This window comes from Pelodiscus sinensis, chromosome 11 (assembly GCF_049634645.1).
Source record: "Pelodiscus sinensis isolate JC-2024 chromosome 11, ASM4963464v1, whole genome shotgun sequence".
Classification (NCBI taxonomy): domain Eukaryota; kingdom Metazoa; phylum Chordata; order Testudines; family Trionychidae; genus Pelodiscus; species Pelodiscus sinensis.
In genome coordinates this window covers 7,749,023-7,770,452 of record NC_134721.1, presented here as the reverse complement: position 1 = coordinate 7,770,452, position 21,430 = coordinate 7,749,023, and the positions used below count along the sequence as shown (strand labels likewise).

The following is a 21,430-nucleotide window of genomic DNA, read 5'->3' as shown; positions in this document are numbered from 1 at the left end:
ACTGGATGAGTGTAACTGAGGTTCTTTCATAAAAACTGATATTTCCAAACTAAATGGCTGTGTCTAGACTGGCAAGTTTTTCCGCAAAAGCAGGTGCTTTTGCGGAAAAACTTGCCAGCTGTCTATACTGGCTGCTTGAATTTCCGCAAGAACACTGACGATCTCATGTAAGAAATCAGTGCTTCTTGCGGAAATACTAAGCTGCTCCCATTCGGGCAAAAGTCCTTTTGCGCAAAAGGGCCAGTGTAGACAGCTCAGATTTGTTTTGTGCAAAAAACCCCCGATCGCGAAAATGGCAATGGGGGCTTTTTTGCGCAAAAGCGCATCTAGATTTGCCACAGATGCTTTTGCGCCAAAAGTGCTTTTGCGGAAAAGTGTCCATGCCAATCTAGATGCTCTTTTCCGCAAATGCGTTTAACAGAAACCTTTTCCGTTAAAACATTTGCGGAAAATCATGCCAGTCTAGACGTAGCCAACATGTTTTTCTATAATCCTGCACTTTCATGTGCTGCTCCCATGAGCCATCTAATGTTTGAGGGGAAATGGAAGGGTGGTCCAGGCTTTAGCCTGCTAGTGCTGGACTTGGGAGACCTGAGGTGAGTTCCCTGCTCTGCCACAAATGTTGTATGTGACGTAGGGCCAGTCACTTAGGGCCAGACTTTTAAAGGCATTTAGGTGCTGAAAGATGCAGCTAGGTGCTGAGTTCTGTCAACGTTAGGAACCTAAATGTCTTTAAAAATCTGACCCTTCATCTCTGGGCAGGCCCGCGGATGAGGAGGGCAAAGGGGACAACTGCCCTGAGGCCTAGGACTTCTGGTTTTCACTGCTGCTCCTATGGCCCTTTAAATCACTGCCAGTGCCAAGTGCAAAGCATTCTGGGCAGCTCGAAGGGCTGGAGGGGAGGCACTGTTTCCTGGGTGGCACTGAGGGAGGACTGGTGTGGCGTGCTCGCTGCCCCAGCCCTGTCTCTTCTACCTGAAGCCCCGCCCCTTCTGGGAGCACAGCGCCTGCCCCCACCTTGTGCAGGGGCCCGGTGTGCCTGTCAGCTCCCAAGTCTCTGGGCATCAGTTCCCAATCTGGAAACGGGGGAGGAAAAGTACTTCCCACTCTCAGAAAGGGCTGAGAGAAGAAATGCATTAAAGACTATGAGGTGATCAAATACCATACTGATTGGGGGCCAGATTAGGGCTCTAGATAGATTCCTACTCCTCATCTTATTCACTACAACACTTGTAGAAAGAAATACAACAGAGGTATGTCACCAAAACCAAAGTGAATTCACTATAAACACTGAATTAATATTAACTAATATTGCAGTGTTCTCCTAGTTATTGCATTAGGCACCTATCACACTGGATCCTCAGCTAGTGTAAGTAAACAGAGCACCATTGTGATAAATGAGGTCACACTACCGTAGCCATCATTTCCACAATTGCAGGAGGGACTCTTCCTCCTTTTTTAACTGGTCAAAGGCCTCTAGTAAATGAATAGAAAAGAGTCTAAATTCCCATAGGTGCTGTGAGCATTGAATGGTTTCAGCGTGCTATTAGAAAACCTGTGCTTAAAAGATTTAATTCTCATTAGTTGCTTTTCAGACTTTCTTAGAAATGAACGGATTAACGTTAATTTAAATAAATATATTTAATCATGTGGTATTAAGGTAGAACTGGCATTGTGTCCCCAGACATGAAATTTTAAACAAACTAAAAGGGGGGGAAAAAAGACAGCTTGAGCTATTTATTCTTCTGCTTATGAAATGACAAAACAATTAATTGCAAAAGTCCTCACTAGACCATAATAGTAAGACTAGCCATTGTCCACTGTACTTATAAAATTATTATAAACAAAATTGATGCAACCAAAAGGCCGAAACCAGCACTACATGCTCAAGCAAAACATCTATTGCAATCTGGTCTTGAGGAGCCTAAGTCTATGTTTCTCGGGCTCTTAAATACCTTTGGAAAATCAGTCCTTTTCAGGTAAGATCCCTTGTGTTATTTTCAAAAGCACCCAACGAGATCTTCAGAGGTACTTGGGAGGGGAGGGGAGGGGCTTAAATGTCTTTGAAGATCTGGACCTAAGTCTCCTTTCAAAATGTTATCCAACACCCCAAAACTGTTAACTGTATAAAATAGGTGCCCTAGTTAAAAATATAGTGAATTGTAAGTGTTTAATCCTTTCAAAGTAGCACAGCTACCACAAAACTCTAGGCTTTTAGAGAACATGCAGGTGTCTTGAATTAGGACTATCCATGCTACTTAACTGGAGACATCCCTTCTGTAGGCAGTCCGGCTGATGTTAATGGGGCTGCTTATGGAGGGTGGCACTGCTTGGTCCATGTGCTAGGAGAAAACACAAGAGAACTCCTTTCCTGTTGAAACAGGCTTTTTTAAAGGAACTGTTGACAATGCTGCTCCACCTCCTACCAGTGTGCATGGACCCTCACTTTATTGTACCTTCCCCCAAACTTTTCCCTCCTGCAACCCAGGCTGTTACTTCCATGTGCCATGGAAGTTGTTACTCCACTGACCCTTCGTGGCTGTGTCTTGAGTGGGGTAATATTTTGTATATTTTGAACTGCGGTGAAGCTAATCCATGTTAACTAACTGATACTAGAGCCTGGTGAAGACCGGGCCACTGTAATTTTAACGTGTCAAAATAAAATTAGGTAATGCAGGTTAAAACAGTGAGAAGCCACCTAGGATAGTGAGTGGGATGTATGAGGGGCCCTCAATCTCAGTGGGCTGCAAGATTGTCATAACCAGGACAATCCCCGGGACAGGTAGTTTTGCAAACTGTGTTTGCGTGCCTAGTATTTGCTGGAGGTGCCGATGGAATCATAACAGCACTTCGATTGGATGCTGAGGGAGCGCACGGCTCTCATAATGAACAATCAGAACAGAGCTGGCCCAAGGTACGGGCGAGGCAGACTACCGCCCGGGGTGCCCCATTGTAGGGGGCACCACGCGGGGCTTCTGGGCCGGGCGGAGGCGGCACCATGCATGCTCCCGGGGCGCACGAATGGCTTGGGCCGGCCCTGAATCAGAACACACTGCACTTCCCGCATCCTTACGTTTATGTGCGTGTCGCTTTAGTAATAGCATCACATCTTTTTTTTTCCCAAGTGGATGGAAACCAGCGGAATCTGGCAACCCTGTGCGTAGGCAAGAGTAAGGATGAGAGGAATGGTGTCTCTGACCTTTGTTTGTCAGAAGCTGAGAATGGGTAATAGGGGATGGATCACTTGATAATTAACTGTCCTGTTCCTTCCCTCCAGGACACCTGACATTGGCCACTGTGGGAAGACAGGACAACGAGTTGGATGGACCTTTGGTCTGACCCAGTATGGCTGTTATTCTGTTCTTAGCCACTGGGTTAAAATTATACCAGTCTGGTCTTCTCTAGGAACATGTTTTCACTGCAGTATACACAGGGCAACCCAGTCTCAGCCCTCCCACTAACATTGCCCTACTGAGGTTAGGTGCTTACCATGAGGACACAGTGTCTAGGTACACAGCCGTCTATCGCTAGAACTCATGAGACCATAGCCCATGGTTCTTGATACTTCAGCAGACTGAGCCACTTTATGGTTCTCTCTCAATGAATTGTAGAACTTATCTGTCCTGCTGGGAATGGAGGGAGGGTAGGCGGATGAGTCTGATTCTGACCGTGCTCAAAGTGTAAATGAAGGCCCTTGTGCAAGTGCCCCACAAGCAGCACTGAAGGGTAACATCACAGCTCTCTGAGAGCGAAGCAGAAAGACAAAGAAGGATCAAGGAACACAGTGTAGCCAACTCTTGGAATTTCATTGATCCTTGCAACTTTTACTATGGTTTTTAAGTGCATGTTCTTTGAGCTAAGCCTGTGAGTTGGGGGAGGAGGCGGGGGAAGGAGCTGAATCCTGATTTTGGAGGTTAACAATACAGGAATGGAGCACCAAGTTCATCCTGGTGCAACAACTCCACTCTATGGGCTGGTACAGAGGCAACTGAAGGGATAGCCAGGAGCGAGCCTTCCTTGGTAGGGTTGTAAAATACCATTTAAAATGTTAACCGGTTAAACTCTGTTTAACCAGTTAACTGGCTTGCCATGCCACACGGTGCCAGTTAACCAAGTACCCCAGGAATCATGCTGGTAAAGCAATACTTATCTTACATCCCTAATCCCTGCACCCCTCGGCGTGAAAGGACGGCTCTTCTGGGAATGCTCTGTACTGGAGGCTTCTGCACACTGACAACTACCACAATCTGGATCATACTAAATACAGAGGCAAAGAGATCATTTATGTTGCAAACATGCTATAACTCCCAGCTGTGAAGATTTTATCCATCAGGGTTTGTTTTTTAAATTAATACATTATTTATTTGCTGAGAGCCCTTTTCAATCAAATGAAACGTGTCAAAATTTAGTTGGAGCAAATCCCCAAAATTGCTCTAAATGAGAACGCTATCAAAGGATCACTCACAACCTCTGGCCCTTGCTCAGCAAGGGTCTTGGAATTTATGACCGAATGGATGAAGCTAATTATTGTAAGATTTTTGCATCCTTCTGCACAATTTCCATATTTTGTACTTGGTGACAGCAGTCATCCAGAAAGCTTTCAGAACACAGATGGGGGAGGGGGGGGGGGGGAGGGAAGGAGGGGAAGGAGAGAGCGCTCAGAAAGAGAAAACTCCCTAAAGTACTGGAAAGCTGCCAGATCTAAAATGGTTAGTAGCTAGAAAAGCTGTGCTCATAAGATTTAATTCTTATTAGCTGTATTTCAGACCTTCTAAGAAATAATGGATTAAAGTTAATTTAAATAATTATATTTGACATGGCATTAAGGCAGATTTGGCAGCATGGCCCCAGACATACCATTTTAAACCAATTTTTTTTAAAAAACAAAAAGCAGAAGATGGCCTTAAGAGATTTGATGGGACCCATCAATTTCTGCACTTTTATGTATTTTATCCAATTAAATCAATGTCAGTCAGATTGCTGGATGGCTAACCCTTACTTAGTTCTCAGAAATACATTCTCCTGGTCATATTTATTTTTGATCATGCAGGAACAGTTTTTTATTTTTATTAAACAGTTTTTTGACTGATTGAACAGAACAAATAGCATCTCTCAGACATTAGAACATAGAGATCCAATAACAGAGTCAACCTTCTAGAGAAAATGAATCCACAGGAAAAAACACTTGGCGAAACAGAATGCTGTCACAGCACAAACACCGCCTGTTTTAAAGACAGCCTGCCACTGCTTTGACTTGGAACCAATATCTTAGGACAATCATCTAGTCCACATTATCACACGGATTTTAACTTTGGATTTGTAGAAGTGGGGAAGAACATACTACAAACCATCTTGATTGAGCAGTGTTGCTTTTATTTTTTGTATGGGGACAAGGAACAAAGAGCTTTTCTTCATTGTTTTCCTCTTTTCCACACATACACACACACACACACACAAATCTGCTGTAGCCAGAAAATTTTTTTTAGGTCAAACCTACTGCTGCACCTATTACAGCTTTTGCAACTCTAAGGTGCATGCTTAAGACTGATGAGCTTGCAAAGGATTTTCTGAGCTGTGTCCAGGTATGTTTCTTGCCAAGAGTGACTAATTACCCTGATCTAGAGGCATAAAAGATGCAATAGAGGAGCATAAACAGATGATGGACAAGTTCATGGACTGTTGCAATATGTAACTTGTACGCATACAGTAGGTACCATGAACTGATTAGACCATGAAAACCTGGGACTCTATGGCTGAGTCTAGACTACACCTCTCTATCGACAGAGAGATGTAGATTAGGCATGTCAAAATTGCTAATGAAGCAGGGATTTAAATATCCCACACTTCATTAGAATAAACATGACCGCTGCTTTTTTTTGACATGGAGCTTTTTCGAAAAAAAAAGTCAGTCTAGACGGGGATCTGTTGAAAAATAAACCCTTTTTTGACAGATCCTATAAACCTCATTTTTTGAGGAATACAGGATCTGTTGAAAAAGGGTTTATTTTTTGACAGATCCCCATCTAGACTGCTGAGGTTTTTTCAAAAAAGCTCCGTGTTGAAAAAAGTGGTGGCCATGTTTATACTAACGAATCACGGGATATTTAAATTCTTGCTTCATTAGCAATTTTGATGTGCCTAATCTACATCTCTCTGTCGACAAAGAGGTGTAGTTTAGACGTACCCTATGGGACTACATAGCCATTCTTCTTATGTGTGTAGTTACTAGATGAAAGAACACCTGAAGCAAGACTGCTATTGGGGAATCCAGGCCTGCAATAGTCACGGTGAAGCCTGCGTAGGAAACTCATTAAAGATCTGGAACACTTTGCTCATAGCTCATGTAGTTAACTTGTGTTAGTCCTTTTGGGGTAGCTGTCCTCTGGACTGCATGCTCATGAATGGGCATAAAAGGCAATAAGAACTCTCCTTATCTTGGCCAGCCAGACAGAGCTCTGGAAGCAGGAATAAGCAGGCGCTGGGCATCTATGTCTCCCTGCCCTGCTCTGTACAACATGTGAACAGGAAGACCCTGAGTCAGCATGAAACTTAAGCATGTGTTTATTTAACTTTAGGCCGATGCTTAAGTCCCAATGAATTGCCGAATAGAGATGAATGGAAGCAAGACTTATATGTTTTGATGAATTGGGGCCAGAGCAGGTAAACATAAAATCATAACTTACACCTTGGTGAATAAAACTTAAAAAACAAAAAAACTGTTCTGGTAGCACTTTATGGATTAATAAAACATGTAGATGGTATCCTGAGCTTTTGTGGGCACAGCCCACTTTTTCAGCTGAGAAGTGGGCTGTGCCCACAAAAGCTCATGATCCCATCTACATGTTTTGTTAGTCTATAAAGCGCTACCAGAACAGTTTTTGTTTTTAAAGTGTATCCTGTACAAACTAACTCGGCTACCCCCTGAACCTTAGCGAATGTCACCCTTTGGTATATAAGCATTAACAAGAACAACCACACTGGGTCAAACCAAAAATCCGTGCAGCCCAGTATCTTGTCTTCTGACAGTGGCCAATGCCAGGTGCCCCAGAGGGAATGAACAGAACAGGGAAATTATCAAATGATCCATCCCCATTGCCTGTTCCCAGGATTTGGCAAAGAGAGACTTGAAACATCATTTCTGCCCATCCTGGCTAATAGCCATTGATAGGCCTATCCTCAATTAATTCATCCAGCTCTTTTTTGGACCCAGTTATAGTCTTGGCTTTCACCACATCCTCTGGCAAATATATGTAGGAGATTAAAGAATTACACTGTAACATTCAAAGCATTATAGCATATACACATTAGTAAAATATTCTGAAGTCTTGATGGTCAAGCAATCACAGAGAGAGCACTAAACTAATTTCTATGTACAGGTAGATTGCCTGAGGCAGAATTGTTTTACTTTGACACTTATAAAATTAAAACACTCCACTGAAATGTCTTCTGTGGTGCAAGGAAAGCTGTTCTGGAGGGGAATATAAATGTGCTGCTTGCTTCATTGACAGCTATGCTTAAAATTTTTTTTTTTTTTAAGATATAATGGCTGAAGCCACATTTCCCTAGTGATAAAAATCCCTTTAGTAATCCCCGCAAAATCCTAAAAGGCTAAAAAGCAATGAAGAGGATTTTTAATGGTAAGTTATAAATCCTTTTAGAGAACATCTTGCTTCAGTTTCTTTTTTAAAGGAATGCTTAAGAAGGGAGGGTGGGGTTAGCAAACCTGCAGCAAGCTCAAGGAGACTCCAAAGAGTTGCTAATGTCTAATACAAGGAATTGAAATTGTGTCATAGTTTTCACAAGCTGTTGGGCCACATGGAAGCCACATTTCCTGAAGTACGGAAGAAGAAAAAAAAGATCCTCTTGTCATTGTTGAAATCCCACCTGCTGGAAGATGTATTGAGTGCTACACATCAGGTCAATAAGATGATGAGTCAAAATCATGGGGGAGGGGGCAGGATGATGTCTTCATGAATTGCAGTAAGTGGGGTCTTCAAAACAAACAATGGTGCTGAAGTGGAAGCAAATAGCAGAGTTCAATCTATTTGGCTGGATCTTTCTCATACTATAAGCCCTCTCAAGCCAATCTTTCTTGCACTGCAGCTGATTTCTGTTGGCTACTTTATACCTCTAGTCATTGGGGACCCTATATTTCAGGTTCCTTTTTACAGTCACTTTAGGGCCATGTATGAAAAAGCCGTGAAGCGGGATTATTGCTGTCCTGAGTCCCCCTCAACAATCACAGGGAAGCCTGTCGGGGGAAACCTATTAAGGATAAAGAAAACCCTTCTACTAGTCCATGTATTCAAGCTTGCCAAAGGTCACAGTGTCTGTTCCTTAGGGCTAAATTGTCACCGCAATTCAGACTTCTTAAGGAGCACAGGAGGAAGTAAGAACTTTTGGGCTACCCGGAATAGGGATGTGAATGGGTAACCGGGTTGGGAGTCGGCAGCCTTGCGCAGGACCGGAAGTGGCAGCTGGGGGGGAGGAGGGGTTGCTGTTGACTCCCAGCCTGCACTAGCAGCCTCACGTCAGCTGCCGTTTCTGGCCCCATGCAAAGCTGTTGACTCCTGGAAGCAGACGGGCTGGAGCAGCCCCTGTCCGTGGCATGGGGGCTGCTCTAACCTGAACAGGGCTGAGGCAGCTCTCCCTCTACCCCCCCGTTTAATGTCTTTAACTGGTTAACCAATTAAATGGAATGTTATATCCCTAACCCCGACACTGGGTATCGTGTGTGTATTTTTCAATATATAATGCTGCACTTTTAATGATGGCATCGAGACACCTCTCATTTGACCCTTCATTTGCTGGAGGATGACCTCTTGTGAATGTTTGGGATTGCTGCTGAAAATGGAAGTTGTTTCAGGTATTGAAAATGAAATAATTTGATTAAGCCTCAGTAAACTATGTAGCTACACATCACACTAAATAGCCATTGTCACATAAAAGTCATATATGGGTCCTGCAGCTTAGCAGGCCTGGGATGGAAGTTTCCATCCCTGATGTATCCAGCTTAATATAGCCTGGGACCCTGCAAATCCAAACAGCAGCTGGGCTTTATCAGCTTTAAGTCATGCCTTGAGCTGGGAAACTACTAAGCGGTAAACAAGTTTGACCTTGGGATCAGCCTTGAAAAGAGTGATAAGAATGGCGTTGAGCCAGGTACATGCACGCCCAGTAAACAACTGTAATATAACTAGTATAGGGAGTCCTGTGCCTACTGAGTCTCACCAGGGACCTAGACCTCAAAGGGTGCCCTGGATCCCCCTAGCTGGAGCCACGTCCACTGCAGCCGGGTGTGAGGTGACCAGAACAGGACTCCCCGCAGACTGAAGGGGTGTAAGCATTTCCATGTGCCTGTTACTCTTTTATGTATTGCTTTGTCTATGCTATTGGCGTATTACTTTGCAGTAGCTGGGTAACCATCTAGCAGTATTAAGCCTGTAATAGTGTGACATAGTGAGATTAATAAAAGCAACTACCCCTATCAACTCTGTCTTGAAGTGAATCCACAAACTTGTTGGGCCCTGCCCCTGTGAGTTGACAGCCATAGTAGGCCAAATTCATGCTCTATGTGACTCCATAATTGGATTTGAAACAGGCACAAATTTGGTGTAGAATCTCTGGTTATAGAATGAAAAATTGTAATGGAAGCCTATGCCACTTGTGTGAATGAAGGCAGGACTGAATTCTTACTTCATAATTATTTATATGCAACGATTCATTTTATCAAAGAGGCTATACCTGGATAAATCATATGGAATTTAACAGGGATACAAACCATTGGGTTCTAAAGAAATTAAATAGGATTCTACAAACTCACTAAAAATGTGATAAAGAATTATTTATATTCTATGGATTTTCAGGCCAACCTAGAGCATTCTATAGCAGAAGCATAATTCTCTGTTAAACTATATAGATTCCGTCAAAAAGGCTATCATTCTCGAGACAGCTGTTTTACACCATCCAGGATCAATCCGTGGTACTCATTGTCAGAAGTTATAACTGACACCAAGAGCTTAGAATGATTCAGAAGAGGATTAGACATTTGTATGGATCAAAGCATCTGCTATTACATTAGATGGGATTGAAAATAAATGAACATGATTAGAAATATTGAACATTCATGTTCCTAGCTATACGCCAACTACTAAATACCAGGGAGTTAGGAAGAAATGTACCCTGCGGACAGTTTATTCCAGAATTATCAACCATGAAGTTTCCTGAAATTTCCTCTGAAGCATCTAACTCTGGTCACTGTCACAGATAGGACACTATCCAGCACGGACCACTCAGCTGATATGGCATGGTAATACCTATGCCGTTCTAGTATGGATACAGGCAGGAAATTTGGTGGTAAAACCAAACAGACTAGCAGTAGGAATTCTGAGGTACAGTTCTGATTGATTTAGACAAAGCTCTTCCATTTCCCAGAAAATCCATGCTGCAGTGGCAGCTCTACCGGCCTTTCAATGCGTGTGGTGCATATTCTTTCAGTCATCTCCTATGTGACTTTGCCCCAATTGCCTTTGCCCTTTTTTAAGTGGCCAGCATCCAAGGTGCACCTAAAGAGAACAACATCTCTGTTCTCTGGGGCCATGATTCAGCAAAACACCTAAGCCTGTGCTTAATTTTAAGTGCTTTTCTGAATCAGGGCCTAATGAGTTTGTACCTGGCCCTTGCCAAGGATTGACGGGGGGTGAAGAAAGATCCTTGGTGTGCTATCTTCTTCAGGAACCCCCAGGAGTCTACTCAGACTCTCATCCAGTGTAGCTCAGACATCTGGATAATCCATAGAGCAGGTAAGGATCCTACTTCTAGTGGCAACTAGATAAGCCTTGCTTTGCTCAAGTGGTAGAAGGCTTTGTTTTTGGAGCTATCCATTAGGCCACTGGGACCCACCCTTTCTCCCTACCTTCAACCAATGCCTTATCCTTCCTACCTTCAGCTGATGCCAGCTCCAGCCCTGGGGAATCTGGTGGTGGCTGCCTGGCTTGGTCCCAGTTTCCCTGGCATCTGCATGCACTTTATCCAGTAACTGTGAGAGTCACGTGCGGAATAGGAGTTCACTATATGCGGGGCTGACCAACCCTGCTCTAAATCAGACAGAAGAGAGACTTGAAAGTGGGTCACACACACCCCAGGATCAAATCCTAACCATCAGGCTATCGAATGGCATATGCACACCCATTTTTGAGAGAGAGTCTTCCACGGGCTTTAGTTTTATTGCAATGTAGAACAAAAACCAACTGGGAAATCTCAAAAGTTATCATAAAATGGAAACATCCTCCAGTCAGTTGGGCTAACAGAACCGGACCAAGTGCAGACAGCTGGCATACAAACTACCCCAAGAAGCAATATCAGACACACAATGATCCTGACACATCATACAGAAGTTTTGTTCATAGATTCCAGGGCAAGAAGGAACCACTCTGGAAATAGATAGACCAAAGAACTTCCCTGAAATAATTCCTGTTTGAGAGCATATCTAGTTGTTGTGTGGATAAGTGGTAATTAAGGGTGTGTCTACACTGCACCATAGTTTGAAATAAGTTATGCAAATTGCGTATCTTATTTCAATCTTATTTTGAAATAGCTTATTTCATACTTTGGCACTGTCTACAAAGCTCCAAATAACCTGCTATTCTGAAATGTCCCTTACCTTTGTGGAATGACTTCGAAATAACGGGCTTGCTGAGAAGACATGGGATAGCTATTTTGGGATACTCCAGTATCCCGAAATAGCACGGCAGTGTAGATGTAGCCTAAGAGGGGAATGTTCAACTTATTTGCACTGGAGTTAAGTTATGGTATTAATTAAATCAGATCTGTAGTGGTGGGAGGATAACACAATGTCTCATTGGACTGCCTGGCCAGCATTTTTAGTGGCCTACCTGCTCTAATTGTTAGAATCACAGATGGAGAACTATAAACATATATAAAGTATAGGATTCTTATTTAGAAGTAATGTGCCATTTATTATGATGGTAACTTACTATGTTAACTTTTCATGGTCACATTTCTCATCTTGTAACATATGGCATGATGTTATTTTAGAAATCATTTGCTAACATACCTGCACTAATTTGATATGATAATGTAATGGTATAGTGTATTAATAGCACATCTTTGCTGTGTCACATTAAACTAGCTTGATTCTTGTATAATAGCTTATTACTGATAGGATAAAATATTGTGGACACAGGAATCCCATTAATTCCAGAAGCACTATGAATATTATACCTTGCACTTGGTACATTAACTACTACAACATACAGTAATACTAATAGAGACCTTAGATGGAGTGCCATAATCAATTGCAGAATAAACTGGGTATTAAAATATGATGCCCGTTAAAATAAATGTGGTTGTGCTGAAATGGACACATTGAACAATCAATCAATTAAATGAGTAAAAATAACTATCCATTGAATAAAACATCTGTTATCCAATGTCACCTATTTAAAAAAAGTGATTTAGCAGTCACATATTTTAAAACATTTTAATATAAAATCACCAAATTACGTGCATTAACCATCTGCCACAACTGCATGCTTGTGAACATAAACACTTAGCGAATAAACATTATGTGCACAGAGTTCTTTTGTTGTGGTTTGCTACAACCTTGTGCTGGAGCTTGCCCACTTCCCAGATGAAGCATGGGAGGGCATAAAACTTCCCACAATTTATGGGTCAGCAACAAGGTTCCCTCTAAGCTGCGCAGGAGCACAGCCCTGCAGCTGCTTAATCAACCCTTCCAGGGGCTCAGGGAGTTGCGCAGGGATCTGCCTGACCGGGTAGGGCCCATTAAGTAGCTGTGGGGCTGGGCTGCCATGCAGCTTAGAGGGAACCTCAGTCAGCAGGGAGCCCATACCTATTGCTAACACACATCAAGAGTACAGCAGAGGCTGAAATCCACAGGCAGGTACAGAACGAGGAGAAGGGTCAGCTCCGTTTCCTCACCATCTTAACCGGATCTGCTCCCATCCCAAAAGTATCAGCAAGGAGCCCCGCTTGGGAAAGTGCAGAGACTTCAGCTGTGGAAGCTTGTGCCTTTCCTTTGACTTCAAAGGTTTTGCATAGGCTGCTTGGAAGGGTTCACGCTCTATCTAGTCCATATTCTACTCCAGTTAGTGATGGGTAGACAAATAGACACTGGTGACATTCTTTAGAAGGAGGCACCAATGCTTCTGACCAAAGAGCACCGAGGTCCATGCAGAACCAAGCCAAGCATTTCAGCCCTGAGCTTCATTGCTTAGCTTCTGAGATATATTAATTACTCGACACTTTCTAGTTGAATGCAAGGAATGATTTTAGGACAGGATCTTTAAAATAAAAATTACAAAACACTCACTGGGTCCAAGTCATCCCTATCATCCATCTGCTGAAGACAACGGGTAGCCTCACTGAAGTCAATGGGGCCAGGATTTCACCCCATGATTTTACTTCGCTGAAGAAACTCGCCCATGACTTGCATAGATGGGGTTTGTTTTGTTTGCAGTAATGCTTCTCTGAACGCCAAGCGTGAGCATGGAGAAACTGTTCTTGTTTACAAAAGATTCCATTTCCACTGTAAAATTTGCATATTCCCTTGTTCACTGTTGTTCATATTATCTTAATCATCCTGCATTACTTACTAAACAAGGCATAAAATGTTTGCAAAACATGCCTAATGTAGTCAGACATGATACTTCAGCCAAGATTAATGTCAAGCTTTACACTCCACCCATCCCCAGTTTCTCAGGTCAGGGTTGGAAAGAACATCTCTAGATTACACATTCATTGTTCAACTGGTCCATACAGACAGTAAGCCTGCTCGGGATGTTTGAAGGTTAATCGACTACCAGGATTCCTCTGCATTATGGATCTGGGGCTGCTGAAAGTGCATTTATGACAAATTGAGATTTTTCCATTATGCTAGAAAAAGGAACAAGGTGGCATTTTTATTTTAGAATAAAAGCATCCATATGAGGAGTTACACAGAAATAGCTAAAATACTATAATAGAAACAAATACCTAAAATAGGTTTAAAAAACAAGCCCTCAGTCATTAGAAGACAGTCCTACTTTTTACATTGAACTCTGATCTCAGTTACTGTGGCTTATCACGGAGTCAGAATGCTACAATGTTTACAGAAAAATATAAAACTTCAAAGTCTTCTATGAAAACCTCCAGACTCAAAATAAAAAGCAAACAAACAAACAAAACTTATTACAAAACAAATTGCTCTCGGTTAACTTAGTAGTGAGAAAAAGCTCTCCTGAATCTAATGTTAATACACAGAGCCTAATTGTGAAATTCCTCACATCTGCGAAGAATCTTACTTCAATGACAATTACTTTTCACAAAACAGTTTCTCTCATACTCACTATTTGTTATGTCTACTCTTAGTCCTATCACCTCAGTGTTTCACTCAGGTCACTTTTCACTATGGTACTTCTTAAAACACATTTAAATAAGGCAACTTCAGAGTCTATCTTGTATATTTTATCAGGTGCCTTTTATTTCCTAAGTGTTCTATTTTAGAATAAAAGCAATATTGCAACAAGAAGTGCATTTGAAACAAATTTCAAATTAGCAGTAAGGATAACTTTTGGAGAGCCCTGTGTGTATCATGTTAAGTCCCAGAGTCCGTGGGCCCAATCCTGTTTTCCTTGCACAGAAAAACCTTCAATTAAGTTGCCTAGAACTAAGGCTGATATTTGATACCGGGACAGAATTTGGTCCTGGTTGTTCAGGAGGAATAGAAACAATTTCCTTCTTTTTTATATTCATGCATGGAAATGGAGAACAAGCAGCATTTGAATCTTTGACATTTAATCTGCTCTTAGACATACAGACTAACCTTCCCTACGTATTTGCATGGTCTGCTTAAAATATCTCCTGTCAGCCTCTTTCAAATCTGGGTGAGGGAAATATTTTGACCTAAGAGCTTTTACCATGTGAACATTTTAAAATGAAAGCCCCTAATCTGATGTACTGCTCTCTAAGAAAGGTGGGAACACTGGCTTTCTAAAAACATTAACTCTAGGTTGTCTGATATTTGACTGATACTCTTGTGTTTTGCACAATAAAATGTGGCTGCTTGATAAAGAGGGAAAATAAATCTGCCTCTCTTAGCTTATTTGTATGGGGTTTATCAGTGTGCCTACTGCACGCATATGCAGAAGACACGTATTGCAGAGCACCAACCGTGTGGAATTCCCAGTGCTCTGCATTTACGAGATATTAATTTGAATGCACTAGTCCATATGGTACAGAAGAAAAAGGTCACGTAAGTACTCAGACTCAAGAGGATTTTCTTTATTGGACAATCCATTCTCGGCCAAGGCATTAGCAGCAACTTTTCACATGCTGATAAGACGTAGAAAGAAAATAAGTTTACCTTGTGTTCTGAATAAAACAAATGGTACAGAATCTCTCCTGAACATGGATAGTTTACACTTCAATAGGCATCCTCTGCTGCCTTATTCTAAGGGACCCATCGACGCTAAGAAAATGACATTATTTAAGTTTGTTTTGTTTAACAATGGTTGTAAACAAACCCCATTAGAACATGCGTTAGTCTTGCAGGTATGTAGGTAGCTAACTTGCTCTGGCTGTCCCTGACGTCTCTTTGCCAGAATCTGGGACTGGATGGATCATCTGATGATTGCTTGTTTTGTACTTTCCCTCTGAAGCACCTGACATTGGATGCTATTAGAAAACAGGATATTGGGCTAGACGGGCCATTCTTCTGACCCAGTATGGCTGTTCTTATTAGACCAGTGGTCCATCTAGTCCGGTATCCTGTCATCCAACAGTGGCCACATGATTTAGAGGGGGGAAAAAAAACAGAACAGAGCAATCATCAAATGATCCACTTTCTATTTTCCTCAGTAGGTTTTCCCTTATAATTTTTGAAGGATGTAATTTTGTCTCTAGTTGCCTCATTTACTCAGTTTATTCATCTTGGAATTTTTTGTCCCTCTTACCGTTTTTTTTAATTTGGGGTATACATTTAATTGTAGCCTCTGTTATGGTATTTTTATATAGTCTTCAGGCAGTTTGCAGGCATTTCACTCTTGTGACTGTTCCTGTTAATTTCCTGTTAATCTTTCCTAATTTTTGTGTAGTGCCCATTTCAGAAAGTGCTGCAGGCATGGGACAGGAAGTCTTCTTGTGCCTTCCTTTCCCATGCACCCATAAAGCCCATAATAAGCTGCCTCACCAGCAAAAAGAAACACTTGCTGAGAAAGACAGGAAAGAGATGCTGCTGCTACTGCTTTTTGACAAGTATCAGATGGGTATTCATGTTAGTCTGTATCTGCAAAAACAATGAGGAGACCTGTGGCACCTTAAAGACTAACAGATTTATTTGAGCTTAAGCTTTAGTGGGCATAATCCCACTTCATCAGATGCATCCACATCTCCAAAGGCAGTTTATTGCAGTGCTTAACCACCCTCACAATTTGGATAGTAGAAACAAAATCCTACCTAAACCTCTCATGCTACAAGCCCTTTGCTTTTAGTCCTATCATCAGAGGTTGAGAACAATTTTTCTTCCTCCTCCTGTAATAACCTTTTAGGTACTTGAAAGCTGTTAGCATGTCCCCTCGCAGTCTTCTCTTTTCCAGTCTAAACAAACTCAGTTCTTTCAGTCTTCCCTCATACGTCATGTTTTCCAGACCTTTAATCATTTTTGTAGCTCTTCTTTGGACCTTCTCCTATTTCTCCACAATACTCCAGTTGAGGCCTAATCAGTGCAGTAAAGCAGAAGAATTACTTCTCGTGTGTTGCTTACTACACTACTGTTAATACGTCCCAGAATGATGTTTGCTTTTTTTGCAAAAGCATCACACTGTCGACTCTCATCCAGCTTGTGGTCCACTAGGACGCCCCAGATATCCTTCTGTAGTGCTCCTTCCAAGACAGTCATTTCTTAATGTCTGTTATAAAGAAAACTGTGGCAATTGTTCTCCATGCCTGCTGACAGCAGGTTAAGAAGTAATGGGCTTAACCAGCAGCAAGGGAGATTTAGGTAAGATATAAGATATAAGGGTAGTTCAGGCTGGAATTGGCTTCCCAAGGATGCTGTGAAATCCCCATCTCTGGAGGTTTTTAAAAATAGGTTAGACAAACACCTGTGGGGGATGGTCTAGGTATATTTGATCCTGCCACAGCAGAGGGGGCTGAACAAGATGACTTCTTGCAATGCCTTCCTGCCCTACATTTCTGTGATTCTATGCTCCCTTCTGGAGCCTTGATTTCTGATAGCTATGAGAAGCAGGTGAGGAGGAAATGAGTGTCTTAAGAGATTTGATAATGGGGGTGAGGGATTGGAAACAAGGAGCTGGCATGGCAGTGTGGCATGTAGAGAGATCTATAGGCAGGGAGATGAATCCCACAAGTGTAACCCAGAGGCAGTGAGACCAGTGAGAAGGAAGAGTGAAGTTTGCTGTACAGCAGGGGTGGGGAACCTCAGGCCTGGGAGCCAGATGCGGCCCCTGGCTTGGCTGGATCTGGTACCTAAAGGTCATGGATCCCTCCCCCCAGCACTGAGGAGCCCACACAGGTGCCTCCCTGCTACCCCACTGTGGGGCTGGAACACACAAAATCTACTAGCCTGGGCCCCCTAGGCTCCGGTGTGTGAGGGGAATGTGAGGAGTGTCTTTCCCCTCAGTCAGGGGCCACATCAGTGAGGGTTTTGTTTTGATTTTTTGCTTCTCACTTGTGTGCAGCCCCCGACTGATTTTTTTGTGGGTGGGCAGCTCCCAGTCCAAAAAAAGGTTCCCCACAACTCTTCTATTGCCTTAGCTAAGGGTCAGCTAGTGTAACTGCCACCGGGTAAATTTGAACCTAGGACCTCTGGAGCTTAATGTAGGAGCTGCTACAGCTTGAGCTATAAAGCCAGCTGGCAGCCACCTTAGGCTGTAGAGCTCCCTTGTTCTTCTCTCTCACTGTAAGTAGTCTAAGTGCCACGACATGGGACAGTGAACCACACTAAGGCTACGTCTAGACTGCAAGCCTCTTTTGAAAGAGGCTTTTTTGAAAGATACTTTCAAAACAGCCTCTTTTGAAAAAGAGCATCTAGACTCCAACCAGTACTTTGGAAAAAGCAAGCCGCTTTTTCGAAAGAGAGCACCCAGGCAGTCTGGATGCTCTCTTTCGAAAAAGCACAGCTTGCATTACATAGCGCCTTTTTTCAAAAGAGCACTTTCGGAAAAAAGGTGTTCTTCCTCATAAAACGAGGTTTTCCGTGGTCGAAAAAACTGCCATGTTCTTTCGATTTACTTTCGAAAGAACGCGGCAGCAGTCTAGATGCAGGGGAAGTTTTTTTTTGAAAAAAGGACACTTAAAAAAAACAACAAAAAAAAAACCCTGTAGTCTAGGCATACCCTAGGTATGTGGGTTTCATTAGCTTTTAGCTCATGCACTAGAGGGTCATGGCTTTAACCCTTAAAGTCCCAGGTTCAATCCCACCTGCCAACGAGCCAGGTCCATCAGCTTTACACAAGCTTCACACTTGTTATTGGAAGGTGAAAACCATGCTGTCTTGTAACTAAGCTGAATGAGATGGCCATCTTTCCATGATAATCATCTTGGAATTAAGGCACGAGAAAGTCAGCACAGCTTTAAGCCACGAAGGATGAGAGTGCCTCCAGTTTTATGCAAGCCTCTGATTGTCTATCAGGGACATGGCAGCACTGAATGACAATCCCAGGCTCCATCTCTACTACATGCTTCTTGTGCAAGAAGCCTTTTGGCAAGAGTTTTTGCGCAAAAACTTCTTGCATGAGAGCACGTCCACACATCAAAGCACATCGCAAAAGCAATGTGCTTCTGCAGAAGACAGCGTCCACACTGCATGGTTGCTGTTGTGCAAGAAAGCTCTGATAGACATCCACAAAATGGCCATCAGAGCACCTGTGCTATTTCCCATAGCACCTGTGCTATTTCTCTGGAGCATCCACACTTGCCTTTTTGTGCAAGAACTCTTGCTCAAAAGGGAGTTATGCCTCATAGAAGGAGGTTTACCTCTGACGGAAAAAGGCCTCTGTTCTGCCATTTTACTCTTGATTTCCTTGCGCAAAAGCACATTTGAGGTGTGGATGCTCCACAGATTTTTGTTTTGCGCAAAAATCTGGCAGTTTAGAAGTAACCCCAAAAAGAAACAGCAGAAGACAAGTAGGAACGTGCAATTACCTTCCCAGGGGATTTTTTTTTCTTAACTCCCCTGAGTTGTTACGGGAGCTCTTTAAGCATGTTCCCAGCCTTGAGAAGTCTGCAAGTATTTTTAACATTTCAATACATCCTCACATTTTGGTAGGTACTGGCCAGGGACTTACAAGCACATCAGTTTCCTGATTTTTGAGGCTGAACTTAGTTCTGTTTTGCTTCCGGGATGGCACTGCCTCCTTTACTTCTGAGTTGCTGCTGGTGCGGCGCCGCCTTCAGAGCTGAGTGCCTTTTCTCGAGATGCTGCTCTCTAGTTGCCCAGCTCTCAAGACAGCACACAAGTAAGAGTGGCAATACTGTGACCCCCCCAAAAAATAAGCCTTGCAATCCCCCTGCAATTCCCTTTTGGGTCAGGACCCCCACTTTGAGAAAATGGTCTCCCAATGAAATGTATATAGAACAGAGTAAACACACCGAAAAGACCAGATTTCATAGGGGGAACTCAGATTTCACGATCCATCATACATTCTTCATGGCCATGACTTCGGTAGTCCCCTACCAATGATTAGAAATGGTTTCCTAGCTGGAGCTGAGTGAGCCTTTGTTGCTACCCTTCTGTTTGCTGGTTTCTTCCATGATTGTCCCCTTGATTAGAGCAACATACATGTCACAGGCGCCATATGAAACGTGTCACAGGCGCCATATGAAATGTTTACAAGGTGTATATTGTACTATTTTTATTTACAACAGTCTGAACACGTTGCACAAGAGCATTTCAATATCAAGGAGGCTTCCAAGACATCTCTAGGTGCCCTTTCTAGTAAGTCTTCTGCTCCACAGTCCCTGATTCCAGCCCTCCTGCTGTGGTGTTCTCCCCTTCCCCGACCTCCTGCCCCAGTTTTTGTTTTGTAAATTCTGATTTTTGGGTCTAGCAGCCCTTGCTGAATTTCTTATTACTGAACTGATTTCATTCATTTCTCACTGGGCCCTGGTCTCAGTTGCAGCATCATTCTACTTCCCCCCACCCACCTCGTCTCTTCACCATGGGCATCTCTGCAAAGAGGACTTGTCTACATTAGGAAATTTCTTACCTGCTTTTTGGCAATGCTGAAACGGGAGGATTGCTAGAAAGGCAAGATCTTTCCCAGTGTAGATGTCCAGCCAGGGCCTGGTTGGATACACAAAGGAAAGGGATTGGAGAATACGCAAGAGTCTCTTCTGACTACAAAGCTTGCTCCTGAATTATACCTTCGGAGGCAGGTCCGCTCTCCCATCTGCACCAGACACAATAGGCTGCCTGTGGCTGCACAAAGAAGAACATGATGCGCCCCCTGGAGAAATGTAACTATGGACTCACTGCTGCTGTGTTTAGGATTTCACCATAACTGAACCACAGTCTCTCTTAGAACTAACGCTGCCTCATTGGTTTTTCCTATGACGATTAAAAATTAATTCCTGCTACCATGCCAGAAAATTATCTTAGCCAACTTCAAGGGTACTCTGCAGGACTTTGCTAAACACAATTTACTGTCCTGAATACCACTGCTTTCATATCCTGAAGATGAGAGAGAGATTATGGGAAGGGGCAGACATTCCAGAGAGGCCTACTGACTCCTTATTGGGACTTCTTCACTGTAGTCACTCTTGGGCTATATAATCATTTACTGCTCTTTGTGTAATAAACAAGGCAAATTCACTCCCTGCAGATGAAAGGGTTAATCTGTGCATTCACACTGGGAGAGGAGATGTCTGATGCTTTGGTGTGAACACAGCTATGGAATAAATACCCCATGGAGATTTAGTGAGCACCTCAGAAGAACATGTCAAGTTGATCTAATGTAAGCTTTTCTACAGAAAGCTTGAATCCTCAGATTAGTCAATGTTCACAGGCACTAGAATAAAAACATTTCATAGATTCATAATGCAAACATACAAATCCGAGCAGTTAAGTGTTCTGCTGTCAATTTTTTCTTTTTTTTTCCCCTTAAGAAAAGCATTAAATGTATTGAACTCACTTCTTTGAGAAGCACTATCTGGTGGTGTTCACATACAATCGAACTAAGGAAACAAAATAGCCATATTTGCCTCCATAGTCACCTTTTATCTTAACACTATGAAGGCTAATTGCTATATCGGTAAATGTGGAATGAAATATTCTATATGAGACTGAAAGAACTATATTTGTTAAATTGCTTAACTTCAGCTATGGCTTGCTGTTTTGACAAAGACACATTCTCTTATTGTCTGATAGCACATTTCTGTGGGAGATAAT

The 21,430-nt window shown here is 42.6% G+C and overlaps 1 protein-coding gene and 1 long non-coding RNA gene across 2 annotated transcripts in view; both read right to left on the bottom strand.

The window, feature by feature from the left end:
* The window catches only part of TAFA1 (TAFA chemokine like family member 1), a 408,995-nt gene that overhangs the window by 235,715 nt on the left and 151,850 nt on the right, over nucleotides 1-21,430 (bottom strand). The window lies entirely within an intron of this gene.
* LOC142830908 (uncharacterized) overlaps nucleotides 12,396-21,430 on the bottom strand; it is a 106,229-nt gene continuing 97,194 nt past the window's right edge. The window contains exons 2-3 of the long non-coding RNA XR_012906443.1: nucleotides 20,250-20,326; nucleotides 12,396-13,917 (exon numbers count right to left, since the gene is read on the bottom strand). This is a non-coding gene — a long non-coding RNA (uncharacterized LOC142830908). The remainder of the gene's footprint in view (nucleotides 13,918-20,249; nucleotides 20,327-21,430) is intronic.